Source organism: Saccopteryx leptura, chromosome 3 (genome assembly GCF_036850995.1).
Source record: "Saccopteryx leptura isolate mSacLep1 chromosome 3, mSacLep1_pri_phased_curated, whole genome shotgun sequence".
NCBI classification, from domain to species: domain Eukaryota; kingdom Metazoa; phylum Chordata; class Mammalia; order Chiroptera; family Emballonuridae; genus Saccopteryx; species Saccopteryx leptura.
The window spans coordinates 101,593,188-101,605,660 of NC_089505.1; positions in this window are offsets into that span (position 1 = coordinate 101,593,188).

A 12,473-nucleotide genomic window follows, 5' to 3' on the forward strand; every position below is an offset into this window, starting at 1 on the left:
ACGGCTTCTGGCTCCTCTTGCGAAAGGCCTCGATTTAACTTAATGGACTAAACAGGGAACCATTTCTATATGATTAATTAATTAGGATCCTATTAAGAAGGATAATAATATAATAACTTAAATAAGACTGCAAGGCCTCGCTGCCAGTTTATAAAAAGACTACCAAGAATAGCACAATTACAAAGACATTAAAGACGGAGGGAACATGGAGCAGTGGGCCCAGCTCTGGCTACGCCAGGCTTAGGTTGAGGGGTTCAATCCAGAGTTCGACTGTTTGACCTAAGAGTTACTTGCCTTCTCAGAGCTTTCCTCCCCTTGGGCAGATGGCAAGAGTGAGGTGCATTTGTCAGTGCTGTTTGGAAATCCAACAGATGCAATGTATGAAAATTGCCCAGGACAAATAGATTTAAAATACATGGAAAATATTGCTCAGGAAATTCCAATACAGTAGCTGGTACTAAGGATAGAAATAAATAGAAAGAGGTCTGTCACCCTGGCCAGATAGCTCAGTTGGTTAGAGCATCGTCCGGATACACAAAGGTTACAGGTTTGATCCCTGATCAGGGCACATACAGGAGCAGCTTGATGTTCCTCTCTCTCTCTCCCTGCCTCTCTCAAAATAAATAAATAAATAAATAATAAAAATAAAAGCAGTCTGTCAAACATGGTTCATTCTGTTTTGTCAGCAAATGTCTTATTTTTCACTGTACTTCAGATCTGCACCTGACCTCAAGTCCTTTGGAAGTAAGTGATGGGCCCTGGCCAGGTGGCTCCGTGGACAAAGTGTCATCCCGGTGCACCCAGGTCTCAGGTTTGTCCCCGGTCAGGGCACAACTGAGAAGCAATCTATGAGTTCACAATTAAATGGAACAGCTAAGTGGAGTAACAAGTTGATGCTTGTTGCTTTCTCTCTCTCTCTTTCTCTCTCTCTCTCTCTCTTTTCCAAATCAAGGAGAGAGAAAAATTTTAAGTGGGTGAAGTCCCATCAAGAATCATCTTAGGCCTGACCAGGCAGTGGCGCAGTGGATAGAACGTCAGACTTTGATGCAGAGGACCCAGGTTCGAGACCCCGAGGTCGTCAGCTTGAGCTCAGGCTCATCTGGTTTGAGCAAAAGCCTACCAGCTTGAACCCAAGGTCGCTGGATCCAACAAGGGGTTACTCGGTCTGCTGAAGGCCTGCGGTCAAGGCACATATGAGAAAGCAATCAATGAACAACTAAGGTGTTGCAACGCGCAATGAAAAACTAATGATTGATGCTTCTCATCTCTCTCCGTTCCTGTCTGTCTGTCCCTGTCTATCCCTCTCTCTGACTCACTCTCTGTCTCTGTGAAAAATACATAAATAAATAAAAAAAATTTTAAAAAAAGAATCATCTTAGTTTATTACAAATAGATAAACAGTTTTTGTCTTCAGATAAGTAAATAACTTATGAGTAAAGGTGATTTTAGTTAGTAGATTTGCTGGTTGGCACTTGGGTATGTGGACATTAGTACATATATTGGTGAATGGTCCAGGGCATCTCAGTGCCCCTCACAGGCTCTCACCTCCCCCACACTGCTCCTTCTCCTCCCTTCCCCACCCTCCACACTCTTGGCAATATCACTACACAAGGTCATCCACCTTGGACCCTCAACTGACCTGGGGCTGGTGACCCAATCCCTCAAGGCCTTGCCAGATACCTCTTCATCTAGACCTAAACTTTCATCTGTAAAGGACCAGATAGTTAATATTTTAGGCTTTTCAGGCCATGTAATTTTTCAGTTCTGTCTTTGTAGCTGAAAGCAGCCGTAGATAATATGTCAATGAATGTGCCAATAAAACTTTATTTACAAAAACAGGTGATGAGCCAAATGTGGGCCAAGAATCTCAATAGTTCTTAGTCATTAGTGATTAGTATATTGGATCCAGAGGCTCACATTCTCACTTCCGGACTGGGGTTTTTCATACTTTATTTAGCCTTAAGTCATGACCAATGGGGGATGTTTTAGACTCCAGGAAAAGTGTGATATAAAAGATACTTGAGACGTAGGTGTCTTAAGTGTCTCTCAGTCACACTGTGCCTAAAGCCCACTACACCTCATTGCCTCTAATGCTGGCATTTTCAAATCGAATTGCAGGAAGACTTCAAGCTTGCCTGTATCAGTGGCTCTCAAGCTTGAGAGTGCCACAGAATCCCCCAGAAGACTTGTTAAAACCCAGGTTACTGGGCCCCACTCCCAGAGGCTCTGATTTAGTAGGTTTGGGTTAGAGCCAGAGGATTCACATTTCTAACAAATTCCCGGGCAATGATCGTGATGTTGGTTTGGGGACCACGCTTTGAAAACCACACTGCTTGTTTAAAAAAATAAAATAAAATAATTAAATAAAGGTATACTGCCACCTAGTGGATTATTCATAGTAGTACCCTATGCCAACTTCCTTTCATTTTTAAAGTGCACTAAAAATCACACATCTTTTGTCATGGTGAAGAATCAAATTCATAAAGCCAATTTGTCATTTGTATACTTGGAATTCCATAACCACATTCTAGGTTTCTTTAAAGAAATGGTGGGTCATATTATTTACAATAACATGGCAACAATTTTAAATCAGCTTAAACCAGAAACAGATTCTTTTTCACCAGGGTAAAATAAAACACTTTAAATATCTAAATAGAATAAAACCACGGCTGGGTCTGTTCTCTGGCCACTCTTCTATTGCCAGATACACAGGCCTCTCCTGAAAAGCAAAATCCACACCTAAGCCCTTCGACCCACTATTGGTGAACCACTTCTATATGGTGCAACTGATGGAAGTCAGGACACAGGCCAGAATGAACCCGTTTCAGACCCTGGGCTTTGTGATCTCTGCACACACAGAACAGTAGCAATGGTAAAGGACCCTGGTGATAGGTCACTGTGCAAATATCTGCATCCCAACATACCCAAATGCAATTACCCATTTCCAACTACCTATCCTAGCAAAAGGCCGGGGTCCCTAACTCCACCTGGCACAGAATAAAAGGACACTACAGCCGCCAATAGCAGATGACTTGGGATTCCATGCTTGGCAGGCTGATGGATTCTTGTCAGTGTGGGGAAACATATTAGGGCTCTGCTACAAAGGATGGCGTGGTACCAGGAGAACGGAAATGACAGGGACCGGAACAGTTTTTGATGCCAACAGTTTATATTTGATCTCCAGATGCAGTGCAGCTGACAGCTAATTAGTTCAACTCAGATCTACACAGATTCCCCTACTTCTTTCCACACATGCTATGGGCATGCTAGTGTGAAAATGTGTCTGCCTGGGGTTGTGCTTTGATTGAGAATTCTCTGGAATGAAGACACTTGGAACCCCTGAGAACTCTGGAGCCCCGGCACGTGGAACATCTGGTGAGACAGTCTTTTCCCCTGCTGCTTGGCCCGAGAGCAGGTAACGCGGTGGTGGCTTTCTTTATTCGTGGCTGCTCCCAGCCTACCAAAGCTGGAGTAAATTGCTGTTTCGTGGTTCAGTGTACGAGGCCACCGTTAACTGCAAACCTCGGTGGTCAGGAGCTACTGGATGTGAATTCTGTGGCTACTAATGAAAAAGCAATTGTGGTGCATTAGCTGGTGAGCTGTCTAGGAGGAATGAAAAGGCCACGCAGAGCGGGATGGGAGCCCTCACTGACAAGAGAGATCACATAACGAGACCAACATAGCTGCTCCCTCCCCTTTATGGCCAAATTCAAATGTTACATCTTCTGGGGAGAGCAGGAGCATCAAGACCCCGCTCTCCTCTGGCCTCAGAGGACCAGAGCTAACACTTATGGAGCCCTACTGTGCACTAGGCATTTTTAGATGCGCTGTAGTCTTCACAACAACCCTATGGCTAAGGTGCTATTCTTACCTTCATTTTGCAGATGAGAAATCTGAGTCATGAAATCGATTGCCCCCACTCAAATGGCTAATGGATGGAGAAGCTGGGGTTTGATCCTAAAAGTCTGCCTCCAAAAGGTCATGCTCTTAACCAGTGGTCCCCAACCCCTGGGCTGCGGACCAGTACCGGTCCGTGGGCCATTTGGTACCGGTCCGCAGAGAAAGAATAAATAACTTACATTATTTCCATTTTATTAATATTTAAGTCTGAACAATGTTTTATTTTTTAAAAATTACCAGATTTCCTCTGTTACATCCGTCTAAGACTCACTCTTGACACTTGTCTCAGTCACGTGATACATTTATCCGTCCCACCCTAAAGGCCGGTCTGTGAAAATATTTTCTGACATTAAACCGGTCCATGGCCCAAGAAAGGTTAGGGACCACTGCTCTTAACCACTACACCATAGTGAGTTAGACTCATTAGTCAGGCTTGGTCTAAATAAACCATCCATGGCAATCCAAACCCTGGTGACTGGTCCAGGAAAAGGCAAGTGTGACCTTCACGCCCCTGTAGTAGAATTACACGTCACCCCTTTACCATGACTTCATAGAAGACTAAGTGATTTCCTGGCCTCTGACTTTGGGCTCAGCCACGTGACTTGCTTTGACCACATGATTCAAGCAGGGACTCTAAATGTGCTTGCACCATTGGCATACCCCTTGTCCTAACAGGCCCTAGAATGAGGCATGGGACCAACCCAAGTTGGACTAAACCAGGCCCAAGTGAACCCAGCCTTAGTCAGCAAACCCTAGCCAACCCACTAGTTGGGTACTATACAGCATCATGCACTGATTCAGCTCGTGACCCCATTCTAGTCAATGATACACCAGGAAACTTTCCAGAATAAATGGAGCCTCCAGAGGATGAACATGAGGCCATTGCCCCTTTTGACCTTGCCCTTGTCTTCATCCTTGGACACTTATGAGGACATAATGCCTCATGCAGAGCAACATCTGGTGACCACAAGCAACAAGCACAAAGTCAAAAGGCCAATGCTGAGGAAACCCACGCAGAAAAAAGGACTGATCCTAGGTCCTCAAAGAACTCATCAAGCCACTGAACGATCTCCACTCTCCACATTTTTTGTGAAAAAAACAGTCTTCTCTGTTCCGGCCTGTTCGTTGGGATTTCTATTATGCACAGCCAAAGTCATTCCTGACTGCTATTGACTTTCTTAAGTACGGAAACACTTTTACAAATGCCTTATCTTCATATCTCCCTCTTTTCTTTTCTTTTTTTTCTTCTTCTTTTTTTTTTTTTTTTTTTATAGTGAGAGAGAGAGAGAGTCAGAGAGAAGACAGACAGGGACAGATAGACAGGAAGAGAGAGGGATGAGAAGCATCAATTCTTTGTTGTAGCACCTTAGTTGTTCACTATGTTCTCATATGTGCCTTGACCGGGGGGCTCCAGCCTAGCCAGTGACCCCTTGCTCAAGCCATTGATCTAGGGCTCAAGCCAGTGACCTTGGGCTTCAAGCCAGAGACCATGGGGTCATGTCTATGATCCCACCTTAAGCCAGCAACCCCGCCCGCACTCAAGCTGATGAGACTGTACCCAAGCCGGCAACCTCTAGGTTTCAAACCTGGGTCCTCTGCATCCTAGACTGATGCTCTATCCACTGCACTACCACCTGGTCAGGCTATCCCTCTTTTTTCTTTAAATTGGTTGGTCTCTCTAGAAGAGCAGGAGGGAAGCCACAATTCGCTGTTAACATCAACCGATCGATGCTCTCTGCGCTCACCTTGGAGTGATCAGTTCAGATTCGCCACATGAGAAGCAGCTTATCAGCCCTTGAATTTTGTTCATTAAGATATCCAAGCTCCTAGAACACTTTCTAGCATATCATAGATGCTCAATATAATGTGTTAAATAAATCATGTAGTTGAGTTGTCACTATTTCTCTGGGAATCTCTCTTGACCGTTTTGTCTTCACAAGGGGCCTCCTGGAAATCGTTCCCAAGAGAACTTTGTAAAGCCTGCATGTCAGACAGATGTTCCAAACTCAGTGGAAGTCTACTCATGATATGATTACAAACAGAAACCATCACAGCTTCATTAAGATGCAATTCTCATGCCATACAATTCACCTTTTAACGTGGATCAGTGGTTTTTAGCATATTCGCAGGGTTGTGTAACCATCACCACAACATAATTCAAGAACATTTTCATCATCCCAAAAGGAAACTCCATAGTCATTGACAGTCATTCCCCACCACTCCCTCCCTCATCCCACCCAGCGCCTGGCAACCACTAATCTACCTTCTATCTCTATGGATTTGCTTGTTCTGGATATTTCATATAAATGGAATCATACAATATGTGGTCTTTTGTATTTGACTTCTGTCACTTAGCAAAATATTTTCAAGGTCCATTCATGTTGTGGCATGCATCAGAACGTCATTCCTTAATAACATTCCTTTATGTGGCTATACCATACCTATCCATTCATCAGTTGATGGACATTTCTATTCTTTGGCTCTTTTATTTTTTTTTTAAGATTTTATTTATTGATTTTAGTGAGAGGAGAGAGAGAGGGAAAGGTAGGGGAGGAGCAGGAAGCATCAGTTTGTAGTTGCTTCTTGTATGTGCTTTGACTGGGCAAGCTTGGGAGTTTGAACCGGTGGCCGCAGTGTTCCAGGTCAATGCTTTATTCACTGTGCCGCCCCAGGTCAGACACTACTTACTATTCAGCTCTTATAAGTGATGCTGCTATGACCATTTGCTTACAATGTTTCTGTGGCAGTATGTCTTCAGTTCTCTCTGGTACATGTGTAGGAGTGGAATTGTTGCCTCATATGGTAACTCTGTGTCTAACACTTGGAGGAACTGTCAGAGCAGTTGTACCCCAAAGCAGCTGCCCAGTTTTATTCCCATCAGCAATACATAGGAGGGTCCGGTTTCTCCACCTCCTCAACAGCACTTGTGATTATCTGTCTCTGATTACAGCTATTCTGGTGGAGGTGAAGTGATATCTCATTGTAGTTTCACTTTGTTTTTCCCTGAGCATCTTTTTGTGTGTGTGTGACAGAGACAGAGATAGAGAGAGACAGAGACAGAAAGAGGGACAGATAAGGACAGACAGACAGGAAGGGAGAGAGATGAGAAGCATCAATTTTTCATTGCAGCACCTTAGTTCATTTATTGCTTTCTCATAGGTGCCTTGATGGGCAGGAAGGGGGGTGGCTACAGCAGAGCAAGTGACCCCTTGCTCAAGCCAGCGACTTGGGCTCAAGCCAGCAACCATGGGGTCATGTCTACGATCCCATACTCAAACTGGTGACCCCACACTCACACTGGTGAGCCTGCACTCAAGCTGGATGAGCCTGCACTCAAGCCAGTGACCTCAGATTTCAAACCTGGATCCTCCACGTCCCAGTCTGACACTATCCACTGCATCACCTCTGGTCAGGCTGAGCACGTTTTCATATGTTTGTTGGCCATTTGTATCTCTTCCAAAAGTGTAAAGCCTGACCTGTGGTGGTGCAGTGGATAAAGCGTCGACCTGGAAATGCTGAGGTCATTGGTTTGAAACCCTGGGCTTACCTGGTCAAGGCACATATGAGAGTTGATGCTTCCAGCTCCTTCCCCCCTTCTCTCTCTCTGTTTCTCCTCTCTCTCTCTCTCTCTCTCTCTCTCTCTATCACTCCCTCTCCTCTCTAAAAAATGAATAAATAAATTTTTTAAAAGACCAAAAGTGTAAAGATTTTTAATCATGTTCACATAAGCTAATTTTGCTGAAAACTTTTGTGAAGCTGCATTATGAAACCAAAATTCTTTTTTTCCCTACTGATCAATAAAATATTATTAAAACCTGATTAATTCACATGATTTAGAATGCCTGTATCAATAACAAAAGAAAAGGTGACGACTGTTTTTCCCAGCCACCAAGATCCCATCACGTAGTATGTCTGGCTTGGGAAAAAAAATCAGTCCGGTTCAGAATTGCGATCAGAATTAGTAAAAAGTCTTAAAAATGCTTAAATGGCTTTCAGTTACATGTAGTAACTGAAACTAGTTTACTGTGTACTTTAAAAGTACAACTTTTCTCACTTTTATATTTGTTTACTAATAAGTTTGTTCTCTTGAGTTGCTATGTGTCAAGCATGATACCAGGCTTATTCCAACTATTGGTTCTTTTAAACTTCATGGGAACCCTATGAGGTAGCATGTGTGCATTAGTTATCAATGCCACATAACAAATCATCCCAAAAGTTAGTGGCTTAAAACAACAACCATAATTAATTATCTCTAGTGGTTTCTGTCTTCTCTAGAAATTTCGAGAAGGCACAAGGGGGATGGCTTGACTCTACTACATACACATCTGTCTCAACTGGAGGTCATGGAATCTGGGGACTGAAATACCAGATATCACTGGTAAATATCATCTATCTGGCAGTTGATGCTGGCTGTTCATTGAGACCTACACATGGCCTGTCCATGTTCTTCACTCTCTTGTTGGTGATCACAAAGGGTTATAAATATGCAAAAATTAAACTATTGTACACTCAAGATCGTTCACTTTACTGTATGAAAGTCAAAGTGTTTTAAGTTAGCACTGTGGTTCCCATACTGAAGAATTCAATAAGCGAATTAAATTTCATACTCCACCCCTCAAGGGAAGAAGTATTTTTTTACAATGATTTTGTGTTAATGTTATCGCTAGGAAAAAGCCCAAAGTTTGTGACTTGGGTTTAAAAAAAAAAAAATTATACTGATTTTTAAGCTATGCTCCTTAAGTGACACAAGGGGGCGCTAAACCCTTGCCGTGATCACTTTGAGGCGCTGCTTTCCTTGCTCACCTCCTTTCTGCTTTCAGGCTTAATCCCTATGTTCACCGTCCTCTAAACTAGCAACCGGAGAGGACTAGACTGGTTCTTATTTAAGACCTTCTATTTTATTATTATGAATGAGAAATGCTGATACAGGATTTTGTAAAAAAAAACTGTGGTATATTTTAAACATTTTACATTTATTTTACAAATATGTGGTGAACATCTTCCAAAAATTCTAGAGTATCTTTCTGAGATTGTTGGATATTTTTTGCATCTCTCACCAAAGGACCATTTCCAGCTAAGAAACACACACCTGTCCTCTCCCAACTCACACACGGGTTCAGCTAGGGAAGAGGCTGTCAGTGTCTTCCTGTTTCTTGGGGTCCATTGCAGCCTATAGAGCTCCCATCAGCCTGTATGTTTCCAAATAAATATATGACATCCCAATCCACAGGGACAAGACTAAACTAGTCATCCAAAATGTAAATATTTTTTATAGCTAAGAGGAGTTTTGTTTTGTTTTGTTTTAATGATTTGACCACAAATGCTCGTTCTATTACAGCAAAAAGTCAGGTGGGACCTCTGGTCCCAGATCTCTGGCTTCTACAAGTAGTTGTCATCTGTCAGAAACTAGATTTTGACTCTAACTGGAGAAAGAGCCCAGGCAGAGCTCACAATCCTGCGTGAGCGATGAGCTTCTGAAGGGAGCCCGAAGTACGAGGCCAGTGCTAGGAGCAAAGAGAGGTCTGGGGAGAGGGCGCTTCAGAGCTCCTGAGTCTCTGCCCCTTCAAACTTACACACCGGCAGAGAGAGGAAGTCTCTGCTGGTAAAAAAAATATATATATATCCAAGACTTTTGGGGGCAGGGAGTAAATCACATGGAAATCCTATCTACCTCAGAGATATCTGAATGTTCCGTAATGAGGCATTATCTTGATTTGGAGGGAAGGAAAGAGAGCAGACCAAGGAGAGGAACTGCCCATGAGTATAATATTTCTTTTCCTGCTTACTGTTACAACTCACATAGTGCCCACTACAAACCAGGCACCAGTCTAAGCACATTGCACCCACTGAAGCCTCCCAACGAGCCTCTGAGGCAGCTATTATTAACATTTTTTAGAACAGGGGAAACAAACACAAAGTGGGTCGGGTGATTTTATGGGCTAATCTGAGTCCCCCCCAAATTCATTTGCTGAAGACCCAACCCCCAATGTGACTGACTGTATTTGGAGACAGGACTTTTAAGGAAGTCATTAAGGTTAAGCAAGGTCATAAGGGTGGTGCCCTAATCCAATAGGACTGATGTCTTTATAAGAAAAGAAAGGGGGAGACACCACGAGTGTGTGAACACGAAGAAAGGCCATGCGAGGACACAGCAAGAAGGTGGCCTTCTGCAAGCCAAAGAGAGCTCTCACCACAAACCAACCCTGCTGGCCACTTGATCTTGGACATCCAGCCTTTAGAACTGTGAAAAAATAAATTTCAGTCATTTAAGCCACCCTGGCTGCGATATTCTCTTATGACAGCCCTAGTAATAAATGAAAGAACTGACATTTGAAACCAGGTTGTTTAGCACCTTAGTCCATGATTTTACTGGCTTTTGCACAGAGCTTCTTGCCCTGAGACAGGAGAGAACAAGAGTCTTATTGGAGAATGAGCTACCAGCCAATCCTCAGACATGTATTATATTTTCATGTCTACCAGTTCAATGTGAGTCTTTTTTATATCTTCTTAACTTCTTAATAACTGTTTTTGATTTCTTTGTCTCTTAATTTGAACAACTGTATCAGTTCTTGGTAACTTTAATTTTTCTTCTCATTCTGAGTTCTATTTTCCTGTTTCTTCAATTAGATGCTGTATGTTATGAATTTGATGTTGTTGGGTACTGGGTAGTTGGGGGGTATTTTTTTTGTAATAATTATTCTTGATCTTTGTTCTAGGGTGTAGTTAAATTACTTATAAACAGTTTGATTCTTTTAGGGGCTGAACTTCTGAGCCTTTTAGGCAAGACCCAAATAGTGTTTACTCTAATGATAGTTATTCTCCATCGCCGAGGTGGGTGGGAAAACACTAGTAGTCCTGGCCTCTTCCAGAGTTCCGTGGGCAGCTGTCTCCTCTCCAGCACTCTGTGCCATGAGCACTTGCCACTGTGGTCTCCTGGGCTTTCTGTTCTATCTGCTTAACCAAGGGAACCATGGACTCCGCCTGGATTCTCCGGGATCACTGGCCTGGAACCATGGGCGTGCCATAGCCTGTAATCACTGGGATCACTGGCCTTTCTTGCCTGACTTCCAGCATCTTAAAAACTGTCATTTCATATATGTTATCCTTTTTTATTGTTATTTCAATCATCATGGTAAATCCATTTCCTGTCACTCCATCTCGGTTGGAAGTAAAAGACTCCTATTTACTTCTTTAATGAGATTGTATCATCTTTTTTCACATAGGTCCGATGCCTTCTCATTAAATTTGTCTAAATGTCAAACTTTTATTGTTGCAATTGGACTATTTCCTCCCATTTCCATTTCTGGGAGATTCTTTTCTTTTTTTAATTTTTATTCTTCCGAAATGAGAAGCGGGGGGGGGGGGGGGGGTCAGACAGACTCCTGCATGTGCCCGATCATGATCCACCTGGCATGCCCACCAGGGGGCTATGCTAGGCCCCTCTTGGGCATTGTCCCCTGCAATCAGAGCCATCCTCAGCGCCTGGGCCAAGTTTGCTCCAATGGAGCCTTGGCTGCGGGAGAGGAAGAGAAAGAAAGAAAGAGGAGGAAGGGTGGAGAAGCAGATGGGTACTTCTCCTGTGTGCCCTGGCCGGGAATCCAACGTAGGACATCCACACACCAGGCTGATGCTCTACCGCTGAGCCAACAGGCCAGAGCCTAGGAGATTCTTTTTTTCTTTTTAAGATTTTTTTTTTTCCTGAGTTGGAAACAGGGAAGCAGTCAGACAGACTCCCACATGCGCCCAACTGGGATCCACCCGGCATGCCCACCAGGAGGCGATGCTCTACCCATCTGGAGTGTTGCTCTGTTGCAACCAGAGCCATTCTAGCGCCTGAGGCAGAGGCCATAGAGCCATCCTCAGCGCCCGGGCCAACTCTGCTCCAATAGAGCCTTGGCTGCGGGAGGGGAAGAGAGAGACAGAAAGGAAGGAGAGGGGGAGGGGTGGAGAAGCAGATGGGCACTCCTCCTGTGTGCCCTGGCCAAGAATCAAACCCAGAACTCCTGCACGCCATGCTGACGCTCTACCACTGAGCCAACTGGCCAGGGCCTCTTTTTAAGATTTTATTTATTGATTTTAGAGACAGGACTCATAGTAGTTGTTTCTCACATGTGCCTCAACCAGGCAAGCCCAGAGCTTCGAACCAGCAACCTCAGCATTCCAGGTTGAGGCTTTATCCACTGTGCCACCACAGGTCAGGCTCTAGGAGCTTACTTCTAGAATGGAGAAAATGTATTGCTTTTGTATACATAATATTTAATTTGTTAACAGATATCCTGAATTGAATCATGCATTGGTCATAAATTTATTGTGTCATAAAACAAAGAAGGGACGGCAGCATCTAGGGCGGGTACAGCTGCTCGGCTATGCCAACAGGGCCCAAGTCAGCTCCACTCTCCCCGCATGTTGACTTTAGTCCTCATGCTTGTTACTTCATGGCACAAAATGGCTGCTCCACTCCAGGATTCACATATGCGATCTAAGCAGAAAGAAGGAAGGAAGAAGCCGGGAATGGCAACTACCAGATCTGGAAAGCCAAAGATTTCTCAGAACAAATTAGATTGTCTTATTAG